This window comes from Macaca nemestrina, chromosome 3 (assembly GCF_043159975.1).
Source record: "Macaca nemestrina isolate mMacNem1 chromosome 3, mMacNem.hap1, whole genome shotgun sequence".
In the NCBI taxonomy this organism is placed as follows: domain Eukaryota; kingdom Metazoa; phylum Chordata; class Mammalia; order Primates; family Cercopithecidae; genus Macaca; species Macaca nemestrina.
In genome coordinates, this window is record NC_092127.1 from 67615636 (window position 1) to 67632674 (window position 17039).

General features: G+C 39.9%; 1 long non-coding RNA gene across 3 annotated transcripts in view; it reads right to left on the reverse strand.

The window, feature by feature from the left end:
• Positions 1–2195: 2195 nt before the first annotated feature.
• LOC105486145 (uncharacterized) overlaps positions 2196–17039 on the reverse strand; it is a 35333-nt gene continuing 20489 nt past the window's right edge. The window contains exons 4-5 of one of the 3 annotated variants that reach the window (XR_011621002.1): positions 5933–6014; positions 2196–4446 (exon numbers count right to left, since the gene is read on the reverse strand). This is a non-coding gene — a long non-coding RNA (uncharacterized lncRNA). Of the gene's footprint in view, positions 6015–17039 lie in introns of all 3 variants that reach the window. The other 2 variants (XR_011621003.1, XR_011621001.1) reach the window with 2 other exon arrangements.

The following is a 17039-nucleotide window of genomic DNA, read 5'->3' on the forward strand; positions in this document are numbered from 1 at the left end:
AATACAAACCATTTAGAAGAAAAAATGAAACATGGCGTTGCTTTCTAATATATGACGTCAACTCCCTAATTAAATTGTCTTTTCTGAAGAGCAGTCAGACATGTTGGTATGAACCCAATCAAAGTTATGTGACTTTACATCTGGGCTTTTTAATTGCCACTTTGATGGAATGTAATAGATAGTTTCACTCAGGGATCTTGCTTTGTTATCTCTAATCTGTCATTTTGATTTGGTAATATGCATGATGTCTCTAGCTTCAATTCCATTCCCTTTTCAATTTACATTTGAGGTTTAGACATGTGTGAATTTGAAATAAATTCATGTTGGATTTAGTATTCTTCGACTTTTGACTAGCATTAGCCTTTCCCTGAAACACTTGCTATTAATAAGCTACAATTTCAACACTAGTTCATTGCACAATAATTGTAAGATAATGTACCATTTTTGTAAGGTAATGCACAATTATTGTTGTTTGTACCTGCCCAGGATCCTTTTCCCCTTCCTGAGACAAAACTCAGATTCTCTTCCATCTTAGTCTAGGTGGCTGGGGTAGGTGAGCCCCTCCTCCTGATGCCAGGACAGGGCATGTGAGGAGTATCGTATCAGTGTATTGTATCTCTCAAGGATGGGCAGAGTTGAGAGATGAGAATAAGAAAGAGCCTTAATTACTTAGAGCCTGGATCCAGCTGGCCCAGAATCCAGTCTACCTTGGAGTCCCTAATTATGTAAGCTTACATCAGTTTCAGTTAGTTTTCCTATTACTTACAATAGACAGAGTTCTCACCGTAACAAATAGCCTTAGAATATATTTGTTTGGCAGTACCTCAAGAAAGATTTCCCTTTAGTTTATCTCTATTTTGTTAAGTTCTTGAAAGTAGATATAAGTCACTTACTACAGAAATTTCAAAGATGACCCAAAAAAGCACATTCAAGGGCTTGTTGTTTCTACTTCTGGGTTGGTAACGCTTACTCACACATTACCGTCAGGAAATCTTATTTGTAAGCCAAAGTTTCTATTATCAGACGTGTTTCTGAAATCTGGGTTTGCATTTCATTTTATGTTTTGTTACTTTGTCTCCTTTTTCTAAACTTTCCATGCATCTGCTTTAACATCTCACAAGAGGGAGAGGGAAAGTGGACTGTCTGAGATGAACCTCTTCAGTAGGAAAAAATAATTTCACTAAGCCTGGTCCTCCTATATTGCACCACAATTTACATTACTGTCCTTCTCCTTCCTGTTCCTGTTTTTATGTAAGAATTTACTTTTATATAATAATTTCTTTGATTACTAAGATACATTAATTAAACTGCTCTTGGCTGTAAGCAGAAAACCCCAACTCAATTGACTGAAGCAATAAGAAAAAATCTATTTCACATACCAAGACGTCTAAGTGGGAATGACTTCAAGGCTAGTTAATTCAACAACTAATTGATGGATGTCTTCTCTTTCTACTTTGCTGTCTTTGGGAAAGTGTCTGTCATTTAGCAAGATGCCCGAAGCGGTGCTAGGCCTTATTGCACAATGTCTAGGGAAAAAGGAACTGCTTCTTCCCATGTGTCTGTTTTCATCAAAGAAGAAATGAAATACCATTGACCAGAGCTGTATCATGTGTTCGTGAATAAGCCAGTTGCAGACAAAGGGAATGGGAATATATTATTGGCACTGTGGATGGGACTAGCCTCCTCTAAAAAGAGGCCATATGAGGGAGAGGGAATATCTGAGGACAGCAGTTGGGAAGGTAACCAAGAACTCTGTCCAGTGTTAGCTTCATGGCTGTGCATCTTGTGCAGTTGCACAGATCCCACTCCCAGAAAATCTCTGTTGTTAGTTTAATGCTCTGCTATCATGACATTCCTCCTCCTCCTCCTCCTCCTTCTTTTATATGGAGTCTCGCTCTGTCACCCAGGCTGGAGTGAGGTGGCACAATCTCAGTTCATTGCAGCCTCCGCCTCCCTGGTTCAAGTGAGTCTCCTGTCTCAGGCTCCCGAGTAGCTGGGACTACAGGCATGCACCACCACGCCTGGCTAATTTTTTGCATTTTTAGTAGAGATGGGGTTTCACCATGTTGGCCAGGCTGGTCTCAAACTCCTGAGTTCGAGTGATTCGCCCGCCTCAGCCTCCCAAGGTGCTGGGATTACAGGTGTGAGCCACTGCACCCGGCCTATCATAATATTCTTAATAAGTTCTCAATAAGGGACCCTAAAAATTATGTGGTCTGTCTTAGTTCTGGCACGTCAAATAACTATGCCAGGAGATTGGTAGAGTGTCATCTTCATCTTTTTCATTTTCATCTTCCCTTGGAGAATTGTGAAATAAAATTTTGCTGTGCAGAAGTGAAGCAAAAGAAGCCAAGAGAAGGTGGAAGGTAGTAGCTACTTATGTAAAGAAGAAGCAGTCAGTGCAGATGTGAGCAGTTAAAAAGAAAACAGAAGGGATGGAAGACAGAGAGCCGAAAAGACAAGAAAGACACATACCTTGGGGATGAGCCAGAACAGGCCAACATTTTCTTCCTAGGGGGCTTACGCCAAAGAAGATTGCTTTCTCTTGGAATTGTAATCTTTGTCTAGGCAAATGCTGTGATTAGCTTTATAGCTGTTTAATGATCCTTATGTTTGCTTACAGTTTCTGTTTATTTTTAATCTTTCTGTCTTTCTCTCTGTGTCTCTTTTTAACTCTTTGTTTCCTTTCTCATTGTATTCCTTGTTTTTTTCCTACTCTCTTTAGTTTTTCTGTTCCAGGGCTGCTTTCCTCACATCAGTTATAGCTTCTCTCCTCTTTTTAAGAATAGGTTCTACTGTTAGGTAAAAGGGACCTACCTTCCCTGAATGTGAAAGGCTTGGTGAGAACATGGAACTTGAGCTGAACCCTAATGAAATCCTCTGACCTACTACAGGAATGCAGCATACTTCTCATTGCTGTTTCCATGGTTGACCCCCGGAGTCACCCCCATTTCCAGGAGCGGGTATGTGAGATAAACCTGGTCAATCAGTCCAGTCCAGTCCTTGGACTTGGTGATTATTTGAGGCGTGGACACCTTCCTCAACCATCTTGTAAGTAAAATTTAGCTCCGATGTATCTTCCAGAACCACTGGTAAAGAGGTGCTCACTACATTCTGGAGTTCAGAAACTGATACGTTATAAACCTGGAGCTGCTGGCTGACACTTTTCTCATGACTTGGTTAGAGCCTAAGAATGAAGGCAGCACAGAGGACAGCAGAGCTGAGAGGCGGAGAAAGATTTAAAATAAGGCCCGGCGCGGTGGCTCAAGCCTGTAATCCCAGCACTTTGGGAGGCCGAGACGGGCAGATCACAAGGTCAGGAGATCGAGACCATCCTGGCGAACACGGTGAAACCCCGTCTCTACTAAAAATACATAAAAAACTAGCCGAGCGAGGTGGCGGGCGCCTGTAGTCCCAGCTACTCGGGAGGCTGAGGCAGGAGAATGGCGTGAACCCGGGAGGCGGAGCTTGCAGTGAGCTGAGATCCGGCCACTGCACTCCAGCCTGGGCGACAGAGCGAGCCTCTGTCTCAAAAAAAAAAAAAAAAAAAAAGATTTAAAATATATATTCAGCTTTTGTTTTAGATTCAGGGGGTACATGTGTAGATTTGTTACATGACTATATTGTATGATGCTGAGGTTTGGGATACAAATGATTCTGTCACCCAGGTAGTGAGCAGAGTACTCAATAGGTAGGTTTTCAACTCTTGCCCCTGTTTCTTCGCTCCCCTATCTAGTAGTCCCCAGGGGACAGACAGATTTGTAATGACAGCATTTGAGCACTCAAGTTCATGTGAGCCTGAACTCTCACCCAGACTTTCAGTTATGAGAACCGACTAATTCCCTTTTTTATTTAAATCTATTTAATCAGGTAACTTTTAATTTAAAGAGATCTTACTGATACACATCACTGCCACCACTAGACAACAAACCCGTGCAAGTATTTTCAGCCACTTTCTAGGAAAAGATGTGTTTTCAAGGAAACTTTGTTATCTTTCCAGTTGTTTAAGACTTAGAACAATAACGAACAATAAACATAGCCCATGCTTGGGAACATGCCTTCTGACTCATCTGGACTAATCAGACCCAGAGGATTCAATCAATAGAACTGAGCGGGGTCTGCTCATCTGCTGCCTGCCAGGTGGAGAGGATTGTTTGTCCTCACAAGTTAGCAGAACTCCGGGAGGCAACACAGTTGAAACTGATGTGACACTTGGTAAACAACACAGATCAATTGAAAAGGTGACTACACCAAAAATCGTTAACTCATATACATGGCAGAAATGACTTCAGGCAGGGGAGAAGGTGAAAAGGACAGAGATTTTTAATCAGGTTATGAAAAAACAATCTCAATAAAGAGGCAACATTAGAAAACAAATTTTATTCTCTTAGAACTTGCACATAGCCTTCCATTTCACCTGCTCTCGAGTTCCATTAGCTTTCTTCCCTGTAGAAATAAAAATGAAAATAAGACAGACAAAAAAAATTATTGTTGTTAATCATCATTTAGGCTAAAGTCTATTTTCTGGCAATCAGCCCCATTAACTACAGATACTTTTTGAAGAATAAATATATTTCTAAATTATATTCATTATCTTAACGTCACCACTATCCCAGATTCCAGCATTTCAAATTCCTAAATTTAGGAAGCAAATTATCGTTGTATATGCTTTATTTTACAAGAGTCCAATGTATACAAACCCTCACTTTTTTCTTTCTTTCATGGATAAACTTCTCAAAAGTTGTTCTACATTTACAGTCACCTCTTCTTCACTTCACTGCCCTGCTTCTGGACAGCTGGACCCGCCTATAACACCTTGAAGGCAAATTGGGAAAACCCCACTGGAGCTCTCTGAAATTCCCCAACTTCTCTTTCTGTGTTGCAACTTGCTTTCCTTGAAACCTTCTGTTCCCACCTTGTATCCTTAATCTGCAGCTCCAGCTTAGACCCCTTGAGACTTGACTTCCCTACGGCTTGAAATCTTGCTTTACTTAAGTGACTATAATCTGATTCCCTTCTCTGTTTCCCACACATGCATCTCTTTTTCTGCTTTGAGGAGGAAATTCTGCCCTGAACTTTAGTGCTAAGGAAGCCACCCCAGACAACGCAAAAGGCAGGGTGGGGTGAGTCAGAGTGTCTGGAGGCCCAGGCAGGTGAGGATAAGGGCTGGCAAGGGGGAGAAAATTTGAATCCCACTTTCAATTCACTTCTCTAGTACTCTGGCAGAGTCAACAATGACCTTGTATCTGTTCAATCCTGTGAAAACGTTCCAGAAACCAATTATGCTAGCCTTCCCTGGACCTTCTGATATTATTGGCATTTCTCTTTCCTGAAATAGTCTTCTCCTTTGGCATTTTTCCTCCTTAGGCCTCTAAACACACACCTTCTCCTGCTTATCTTTCTTTTCCTCTAACCATTCCTTCCTTTTCAGGTTTCCCTGGTTCTACATTTACTCCTCTTCTCTATTCACTTCACTGATCTTCCCAAGTCATTTCATCCATCTCATGCATGGCTTTGACCTATACCTCCGTGCCCAGTGTAGGTGCAGGTCAGACCTTTAATTCTGTCCTGTTCTTTCTTCTGAGTCCCAGACTTGTGTATCCGATATGTATACTGAACAACTCCACATGGATACTCACAGATTCCTCCTCCAAGATGCTCAATACCTTACTCATTAAATCCATTCCTCTTCATCTGCCACCAAGTTACCCTTCATCCTACATTCCCTATTTTAGTAACTGGCATAACAGTCCCTCAATAGTGCAATTCAGAAACCTGTGAGTGCCACTAAAATGCAAGTCCTGTCAACTCAACCTCCCAAATAACTCTGCATCTCCTCCACTATATTAGGCTCTTGTTTTCCTTGCCTTAACTACTGCAATGACTCCACAGCAAGACTTTGTGTCTCTAGTCACTTTTCCTTCTAACTTACCCCCCAAGTGGCTCTTGGAGTTATTGTAATAAAACAAAATCTTATCACATCACTCCTTTACTGCAAGCCAGTTGATGACACTCTATAACCAATGAGAAAAACATGCTTTAATACATCTCTTAGTTCATATTCTGTTGCTTATAACGAATGCCTGAAACTAAGTAACTATATTATAAAGAAAAGGAATCTATTTGTTACAGTTTTAGAGGCTAAGAAGTCCAAGGTCAAGGAGCCACATCTGGTGAGGGACTTCTTGCTGAAGAAGAGTCCCCAGGTGGCACAGGGTACTGCATAATGAGGGTACCAAGCATCGTCATGTGCTAGCTCGGGTCTTTCTTTTTTCCTTTTATGAAACTACCAGTTCCCCTCTTATGATAACCCATGAATCCATTCATCCATTCATGAGGGCAGACTCCCATGATCCATCTCTTCAAGGCCCCACTTCTCAATACTTTCACACTGGGGATTAAGTTTCAACATGAGTTTTGGAGGGGACATTTAAAGCATGACAATAGTAAAGTCCAGCATCATCTGTACTTTGCTCTCCTTTATCTTCTTTTTTTAATGCTTTTTTTTATTTTGAGACAGAGTCTCACTCTGTTGTCCAGAGGTTGAGTGAAGTGGTGCAATCATAACTAACTGCAGGCTCAAACTGTTGGACTCAAGCAATCCTCCCACCTTAGCTTCTCAAGTAGCTAGGACTAAAGGTGTGTGCCACTATGCTCAGCAAACAAAAAGAAAAAAAAAAAAAGAAAAAAAAAATATATATATAGAGAGAGATGAGGCATCTTGCTATGTTGCCCAGGCTGGTCTCAAACTCCTGGCCTCAAGCAATCCTCCCTCATTGCCCCACAAACTGCTGGGATTACTGGTGTAAGCCACCATGCCTGGCCCCATATCTTCTTCATAACCTTCTTACTTAGACACAGCTAGTCTTAAAGAACATTTTTTTCTAGTTCCATTCTTTCACTCAAGACTTTAAGACTACATTGCCCTAAAAGAAATTGAGATTTGTGTTTCATTTCTCAATGACACAATTTCAGTTACCTTTTATGGATGAATGTATACATTATCATACATTGATGGCATGAGGGATGAAAAGATAACTCACAAAGTACCCCCAGCAGGGCCCTGCATTAAAACAGTGCTGGTCAGACAATACTCAGTATGTAACTTATTATTTCATACAACTATCTTCACAATTTGGTCCTCTCTACCTATGGAACTTTATCTCCTCCAGCTCCTCCTCTTCACTCTGATTTCTAAAAATAATCTCAGGTTTATTTTTAAATACAAAGACCCCTTAGTATACTTGATTATAATTCAATTTATAAAGATCTAATAGCCATAAAACTTTTGGGGTGAAATATATTACGTAAAGCTGGGCATACTATACAAATAGGTATTAACATTTAGATTTCTCTTTGCAAAGGCCTATATGTTCTGTGACCAGAAAGAATATAAAAAATTGTACTAAGATTGACTCACTCTACTAACTAAAAAAACCTTTAAAGGCAATAAAACGTTTGCCTATTGGAAAGCACCTAAAGAGAGCTTCAGGTAACCTTACTGGAAGAAGGAGTTTCCTGGGCTCTCCTTGCAGAGGCAATCACAAATCTCCTCATGGAGAACCAAAGAGAGATGTCAAGTCTGAGTCAGAGAGTGAGAGCATTTCTTTTTTTTGTTTGTTTGCTTTTTTTTTGTTTTTTGAGACAGAGTCTCACTCTGTCGCCCAGGCTGGAGTGCAGTGGTGCAATCTTGGCTCACTGCAAGCTCTGCCTCCTGGGTTCATGCCATTCTCCTGCCTCAGCCTCCCAAGTAGCTGGTGCCTGCCACCAAGCCCGGCTAATTTTCTGTATTTTTAGTAGAGACGGAGTTTCACTGTGTTAGCCAGGCTGGTCTCAATCTCCTGACCTCATGATCTGCCCGCCTTGGCCTCCAAAAGTGCTGGGATTACAGACGTGAGCCACCGCACCCGGCCGAGAGCATTTCTTTTTTTTTTTTTGTCTTTTTTTTTTTTTTCCTTTTTGTGGAGAACGGGGTCTCGCTATATTACCCAGGCAGGTCTCGAACTCCTGGGCTCAAGCTATCCTCCCGCCTCTGCCTCCCTGAGAGCTGGGATTACAGGCGTGAGCCACCACGCCCGGCCGAGCATTTCTTAAGACAAACTCAATAGTATGTCTAATATGATCTATATTCTTCTGAGATTCTGAGTTGAGAGAAGACAGAGGTAATAGGGAAGTTTTTAGCTACCAAATGATAAAGCAAACAATGAGGCATTAATAATCAAACATGTTTACAGTTCATTCCTTTCACTGGCACTGAATAGAATGCATAATGCAGCAGTTTCATCAAAAGGTCATAATGTGAGAAATTACGCGCTGAACATCCCTGAACCCCTGTAAATGGAGTAATGACTCCATGGAAGAAAGAGTCTCTAGAATTATGATAAATGATGAAAGACTAAGATATTTGGCAAAGAAGTACATATACAAATTTTAAAAGATACTCGAACTAAGGTATCTTGTTGTTTAAAATTTGAAAAGGGGCATGTTTGTTCGAACACAGAAATAATGTGCTGTATATCCAAGTGATTTTGGAAAATTAAATTGTAAAATATGGTCTAATTATTATTTCACTTTTCTTGGATTAAGGTGGGTTTTTAGTTTACTCTTTTAAAAAAGAATATGCTATAGAATAGAATTTAGATTGTTCACTTTTTCACATAAATCAGCCTCGCCTATTTTCAATTTGTGAGTTATTGGGATTGAGCCAAAGCTGATTTTTTTTTTTTTTTTGAGACAGAGTCTTGCTCTGTCGCCCAGGCTGGAGTGCAGTGGCACAATCTCGGCTCACTGCAAGTTCCGCCTCCTGGGTTCAAGCGATTTTCCTGCCTTAGCCTCCCGAGTAGCTAGTACTACATGCCACCACGCCTGGCTAATTTTTTTATTTTTAGTACAGACAGGGTTTCACCACATTGGCCAGGTCAGTCTCAAACTCCTGACCTTGTGATCTGCCCACCTTGGCCTCCCAAAGTGTTGGAATTACAGGCGTGAGCCACCGTGCCAGGCCCAAAGCTGATGTTTTTATAGTGAAAACTTGAATACACTTATTAATTCATTTAAAATAATAGTATTCAATTTTATAATGGTAAATATGAAAATATGAACCTTATGTTCTACTAGAAAAGAAAACAACAATCAAAATAAATATGACAATTTTTGAAAGTGATAAGTGGCCTAAAGGAAATAAATAAGTGGTATGACAATACTAATAACAGTTAACATTGATCAAATACTTTTTATATGCTGGTACTATTCTTTACATGTAATCTTGTAATGTAGGTAGTATTATTAGCCCCATTTTATGCATGAAAAAACTGAGTTACATGGAGGTTAAATAACTTGTCCAAAGTCACGCAGCTACAAAATAACAGAGTGAGAATTTGAAGTGAAGTTGTTTCCTGTGTATTAAATCAATCATCTTGATGAAAACAACTGAAATACTTAAAAGAAACATTTTAAAATTATCAAAATGATAACAAGATAGTTTTTTTTTTTTTTTTTTTTTTTTTTTGAAGGCCTAAGGTCAAGGGAAAATGAGAACTCTGGAAGGTAAATGGGTTGAGGAGAAATGGGTACAGAAACTGCTTTTGCTCTGAAGCCATTTGTCAATCTGGATAAATTAGAAGCTTTGTTTTGAAGGCCTTGCTGGGCAAGGGAGATGGCATGATGTGGAGAATTCGTAGAAGATCCTCTCCTAAATAAACTGGAAGCTCCCCTCCACAGAGCTGCACACTCAGGACAGGCATGAACCAGAAGTGAGCCAGCTCAGGAAGAAAATTTAAACCCCTGATTTAATTGCTATCTCAAGACTTCCACTTAGTTTAAGGTGAAAGTGCCCCCCAGAAGCCTAGACGAAGCAAACAAAAATTCTTTCAAACTAAAAGATGAGTGGGCCTTCACCTGTGGGACTCAAATTGTTTACAAATAATTTTTCAAATACAGTGTTCTACACACAAAGGAAACCAGCAACATAAATAAACTAGACTTGAGTAAGAATCAAAAATAATAAAAACACAGAACCCCCACCCCAACAAAGACTTCAGAGGCAAACAGTGAAAGAACTATGCTCACCATGTAATATAAATGAAGATAAGCTTGAAGACATCTGTAAGAAACAGAAAACTATAAAATGTTGCAAAGTGGAGTTTTTAAAAACCTGATCTTCTAGAAATACAATATATGACAACTAAAACTGTAAAAATGTCAATGAATTAGTTTGATGCCAGATTAACCTAAAAAGCTGAAGAGAGAATTAATGAACTGAAATACAGGTTGGGAGGAATTATCCAGAGAACTGTATGGCGAGATATAGGGCTGGAAAATACAGAGGAAAATGAAAGAGAATTAGAGGATATTAGGAAAAGTTCTAGGCTAACATAAATTTAACTTAAGCTTGTCCAATGTGTGGCCCATGGGCTACATGCAGCCCAGGATGACTTTGAATGCAGCCCAACACAAATTTGTAAACTTTCTGAAAACATTATGAGATTTTTTTGTGATTTTTTTTTTTTTTTTTTTTTTTTTTTAGCTCATCAACTGTTGTTAGTGTTAGTATTCTGTGTGACCCAAGACCATTCTTCTTCTTCCAGTGTGGCCCAGGGAAGCCAAAAGATTGGACACCCCTGGTTTAACTGCTATTCTAAAAGGAGGCACAGAGGCAATATTTGAAGACATAAAGGCTAAGAATTTTCTAGAACTAATGACAGACACCAACCTACAGAGTCAAGAAACTCAGTGAATCTCAAGAAATATTAATACAGAACTCCCTGCTTATCCACAGTTTCACTTTGCATGGTTTCAATTAACCACAGTCAACTGTGGTCCAAAAATATTCATGGGAAATTTCAGAAATAAGCAATTCATAAGTTTTAAATTGCATGCTATTCTGAGTAGCATGATGAAATCTTACATCATTCCATTCCATCTCGCCCACCTGGGATGTGAATTATCCCTTCATCCACGTATCCATACTATATAATACCCACCTGTTAGTCACTTAGCAGCTGTTTCAGTTATCAAATAGACCGTCATGGTATTGCAGTGCTTGTGTTCAAGTAACACTAGTTTTACTTAATAATGGTCCCAATGTGCAAGAGTGGTGATGCTGGTGATTTGTATGTGCCAAAGAGAAACCATAAAGTGCTTCCTTTAAGTGAAAAGGTAAACATTCTCTACTTAATAAGGAAAGAAAATCATATGCTGAAGTTACTAAGATCAGTTCAGTTATTGTTGTTAATGTCTTACTGTGCCTCATTCATAAATTAAACTTTATCGTCGGTATGTATGTACGTATAGGAAAAACCATAGTATATATAGGGTTCTGTACTATCCACTATCCATACAGGGGACTTCTCTATCAAGAGATCTACCCTTAGACAAATCAGAGTGAAACATCAGAAAACCAAAAACAAAGAGAAATCTTAGAAAGCTTCCCAAGAAGAAAAGACAGATTGCCTTTGAAAGAACAATAACCTGTTAGCTGACTTCACGGCAGTCAGTGAAATGACTATCTTCAGTGGGCTGAGAGGTGTGCAGAGGTCTGATGGTGTTGGGGCCTATAGACCATGGTAAGAAATTTGCATTCTAATAAAGCCAAAGCCATTAAAAGGTTTGAGCAAGACATAATCTGATTTAAGTTTTACAAAAGTCACTATGGCTATTTTGTAAAGGAGGAATTTAAGGGAGGAAATGATAGATTCAACATAAGGGCTGTTGCCATAGTCTGTACAAGAGAAACACTTAAGGAATATTAATACATAAATAGATATCAACCAGAAAAATGGATTCATCTTGGCCATATCTTAACACTGTTATTCAAGGTGTAGATAAAATTATAAAAATAAGCCTATCAAATCTGTAGATCATGTACAGTTTTGAACAAGGAAGACCACTTTAGGTGACAAAGTCAGTACCCAAGAAGACTTCAGCTTCTTGGTGTGGTGGAATAAATGAAACAAGCTGAAATTAAACAGAGTAAATGTGATATAGGAGTGACAGAACTTAGTACAGCTCATAGAAGAAAACAAGAAAGGTTTTCTTTGACAAGATAAGTGAACAGCGATTTCAATCTTGGACTCATTAATCATTCTACATAATAGTACACATTTCTTCATACTACTTAGACCAAACCTTGTCCCCAAACGGGACAAGGATGATGATGAAGGGCAGAGAACCATATTACAGAAGGGATTTTTGGAAGAACTGGGGATATTTAACATTGGTAACTTAATATTATTTCATTAACATGTACTGAACATCTCCTTTATGCCAGACTGTCATAAGCACAGGAGATTCAAAATATATAGGTCTGGTTCCTTTTCTCACAGTATTTATGATTTCATTACACTGAAAACAAAAGTAGAAGATTGAGGATAAACAACTGTCTTCAAATAATTTTAGATTTATTTATTTATCTTGAGATAGAGTCTTGCTCTGTCACCCAGGCTGGAGTGCAGTGTGATCACTGCTCACTGCGGTCTCGACCTCCCAGGCTCAAGCAATCCTCCCACCTCAGCCTCCCAAGTAGCTGGGACTACAGGTGCCCACCACTATGCTTAGCTAATTTTATTTCATTATTTGTTGAGATGGGGACAGCGTCTCCCTATGTTGCCCAGGCTGGTATCTAACTTCTGAGCTTAAGCGATCTTCCCACCTTGGCCTCCCAAAGTGCTGAGATAACATAACAGCCATGAGTCACCTCACCTGGCTAATTTCAGATTTATTATGTGGAATAACAAATGGGTATGACAACTAGGTAAGCATCCTAGCTTCTCTGGAGGCTAAGGCAGGAAGATCCCTTGAGCACAGAAGTTTGAGGCTGTACTGAGCAATATTCATGTCACTGTACTCCAGCCTGGGTGACAGCACGATCCTGTCTCAAAAAAAAACAAACAGCAACAACAACTTAAAAAATCAAGCAAAAAAAAAAAAAACTTCTTTAATAAATGTTTTAAAATGTTAGAAGAGTTTTTAGTATGGTAGATTGATCATTTGATGGTTCTAATTAACAACCTCCCTGTATCCATGCTTTTAAAATGTGACCATGCCACTCCTCCCATCAAGATATAGAGTCTATTTCCCATGTCTTGAATCTGACCTGGCCTTGTTAGGTGCTTTGGCTAATAGAATGCAGCAGAAGTGACCTTGTGCCAGTTTATAAGCCTAGGCCTCAAGAATCCTTGCATGCTTCTACTTTCTCTCTTGGACCCCTGTTCCACCATAAGCACAAGCCCTGGCAAGCTGCTGAAGGATGAGAAATCACATGAAGGGAGCCAAGGGATCCCAGCTGGCAACCAGATGAACCCTGGAAGCACAGTGAACTAGACATCACATAGCTGCATGCAGACACACGAGCACAGCTTAGCCCAGCCTAAATTGCCAACCTGACTTGCAGTATCACGAGCTAAATAAATCGTTGTTTTAAACCATCAAGTTTTGAGGTTGTTTGTTATGCAACAATACTTAATTGATACAGCCAGCAAGTCCATGAATATCTTCAATCAATTTCCTTGGTTCGAGAAATAATAATTTCTGGTTCAGGTTACTTCCAATTCACTATTATATTTCTGAATGGTAACAAAAGGAAGCAAGTAATGAAATGATTATTCTATATAGATAAGAGCTTTTGTTATTAATTTTTAGATCATACTTAGGATAGTGATACTTTGCTGCTTTTCTGACAATGAAGTTAGTTTGAAGAATGCCTTGATGTATTTTAAAGACAATTGGCCTGAATAAGAATTTTAGCTAGTTTATGCCTTTTTTCCTTACACGTATCTTGAAATATAGATTCATAGTTACTTAGCTTCTTATTCATTCTTTTATTTTGCTTGTGCCAAGATGCTTACTGTGGGCTATGACACTTTAAATCACAATGAAGACACTGAATTTCCAGAGGTATAATATCACTTTCATCTTTTGGTTCAAAATCCATATGCTTCCAACATATTCTCGCAGTAGTTGAGCACTTCCTTTCCTTGTTATGCAATAAAAATAGAATCCTTGTATTTCCATTTTCTTTTGGAAAATTTCCAGCATTCCCTATACTATCAAATCATGGTATTGGAAGGATGATTTAGGGGCACGATATCTCATTGCTACTAAATGCTTTTCATTTTTATTATGTGTTACTACTTGCTCTGTATTAAATGCCCCTTTCCTTTTGTGGTGCTGTGCAGGATTTGCTATACAGTAAAATATAATGCAGATATTCCAGATTATCCTTCGAGGATTAACTAGTCATTCTAATTACTATGTGCCATAAAAACTGGACCTCTAGGTTGGATTACACAAAGCAATATAAATCTGGGAAAATAAATGATCTGTTGACTGGGCCCAGTGGCTCATGCCTGTGATCCCAGCACTTTGGGAGGATGGGGTGGGAGGATCATTTGAGCCCAGGAGTTTGAGACCAGCCTGGGCAACATGGCAAAACCCTGTTTCCACCAAAAGTACAAAAAAATAGCCAAGCATGGTGGCACCCGCTTGTAGTCCCAGCAACTCGGGAGACTGAGGTGGGAGCATTGCTTGAACCTGGGAGTTGGAGGTTACAGTGAACTGAGATTGCACCACTGCACTCCAGCCTGGGTGACAGAGAGAAACCCTGTCTCAAACAAACAAACAAACAACAACAACAAAAGATCTGTTAAACAGCCAAGGTCAAAATTAAGAAGTCATTGCTAGCCTTTCCCTGAGAAAGAAGTTGTGGACCTTGAGGATCCTTCCATAGTCTTCAATGATGTTCTCAAAGCCAACAACCGGAAGCGGATGAGTAATGTAAAATCTGTTTAGAATCTCTGGAACTGAGATTTACCTCTAATTTTATGCCCAACTCTTGAGTCAGATCTTAAATGAGTGAACCAAATAGCCCTCAGGAGTAGCCCTCTACTTTTTTCTCTGAAAATCTGTTTATTTTCCAACTAACCAAGAATAAGACAGTTCTCCTACCACAACAGCTTTAGTATTATATCACTGCTTGCGAGTTTTCCCAACTAACGTCTTTTCCTTAGAATCTGTTCCTGATATTTACCTCACAGATATTTATGGAGTAAATATATGATCATGACACTAGGCCCTATGATAAAACTTCTATGGTCTTCCCTCTGGAAGACAAGATAATGAAATTATTCATTTAAAGACACTACTTTAAAGGGTATTATTACCTTTTTATCATCAAGAAAGCTTTTGGCATCCATTCCTTAAGGAGCACATTCACAATTCCATCTCTTTACTAGTAAAGAGAATTATGTTTTGGAATCAAGTTCCAGGCACAGTTTTCTTGCTTAGAAAATGAATGCACTCTAGTCAACAAAAACAAATTCTGAAAAACTGTAAAAAATATTTCTTCAGTTCTTGACTCTCACTCACTTCTGGCAGGTCCTGATAGTGAGTTGGGAGGGCCATGAATGTGCAAGGGGCCCCCAAAATGCCTCTCTTTCTATTACCATCACTGGGATGCACAATGCACTTCATCAAAAGCAGTACTACTGTTAACCCCATGAGAAAAAGGAGTCTGTTCCAGGCAAATTCTTTTTACATGTAACACTCATCACTTTGTTTTTTGTGTGTTTCATTTTCCTACAATATACTCCCAAAATAGTCTGCAAGTTGGGAATCATCTTACCAGAAAGATGGTTAAGTGGAAAATGTAACATGATGTGAAAAAAATTATCAACCTCTAGGACTAGATTTTGTGACAATGATGCAGTTTGTTAATCATGCCATATTCACATCCGATCAGTTATCAGTTCTTGTCAAGTTCACCTCCAGAAATTCTCTAGTTTCTCTACAGTCTATCGCCACAACCCTAATTCAGGCCCTCACTTCCTTTCCTGGGTTCTATTGTTTTGGGCTCTAACTTGGTCTTCCCACTCCCTATCTTTCCCTATTCTAGTCCATCCTGATTTTAATCATCTTGAGACCAACTTAAATTGTATTATTGACATGGTAAAAATCCTTTAATTGTTCACCTTTACCTACAGTGTAAGATTCGAACCTCTTCCGAGGCATTCACAACTCTTTTCTACCTAGACACATCTCTTTCCGAATGTCCTCACCCCTCCCATTCTCACATACCCTGAATAGCCACTCTGCACTTCCTGCCCCTCTGCCTTTGCACTTTCAGTTCCCTTTAATGAAAATATCCTCCCCACTGCAAGTATAAATTCTATCTTTCTCTCACAAGTCAAATCAGATGCCACCTTCATCCACAGTCTCTCTGATATCCTGTGTGAACAGAACCAGTCTATCCCACTTCCTCAGCTTGGGTGGCAGAAAGAACTATTTTCTCTGTAAATTCAGCTTGAATCACTCTTAGCTGTACCTCACATAAATGCAAAATGGCCTTCCCACTGGAGAGTCCTCTCTCCATGGTAACTCCAGTGCCCTCAGGCATGATTTCTCAGTCCTAGTGGACAATATAATTACTCTTATCTCCAGGAGGAGAGAGAGAGATATTGAGAGAGGAGGAGAGAGAGAGAGAGAGAGAGAGAGAGAGAGAGAAGCTAGCTCCATCCACCCGGGGGCCCTTTCCTATCACCTTTATCACTCTCATTTTCACACTAGAGTATTGGGAAAACACTGGGGATCCGACATCCCTGACATCCCTGCGCTTCGCCTCGTGTCCAGCACTTGAGAACCTTGTCTTCCTGCACGTGTACTACCAAAATCTGGCAACTTGCCATCCAGGGCACTCCCTGTGCTCTGAAGAAATGCCCTTGGGCCACGTAGGGTTACCACTGCTGTTGCACTGGCCGTCCTTTCCTCCATGGGAGGGGGAAAGGAGAACCCTCTCTACTTGCTGGCACAGGCAGCTGCCCTCATCCCCACCACTCCAATGTTGCCGTTCTTCACTTAAAAGGTTCCTTAAGTCTGCAGCATACCCACGGAGCCTTGGCAACCCAAGGCATTGTGAGCAGTGCGCAAATGGCTCACCCTTGAGGAATTTCCTCTCAGCCTGTGTTGTAGGTGGTGCCCTCCATCCCATGTCACTCCATCCCTCACTGTCTGACCCGCATCCCCTTCCCAAGATCAAAGCTTCACAT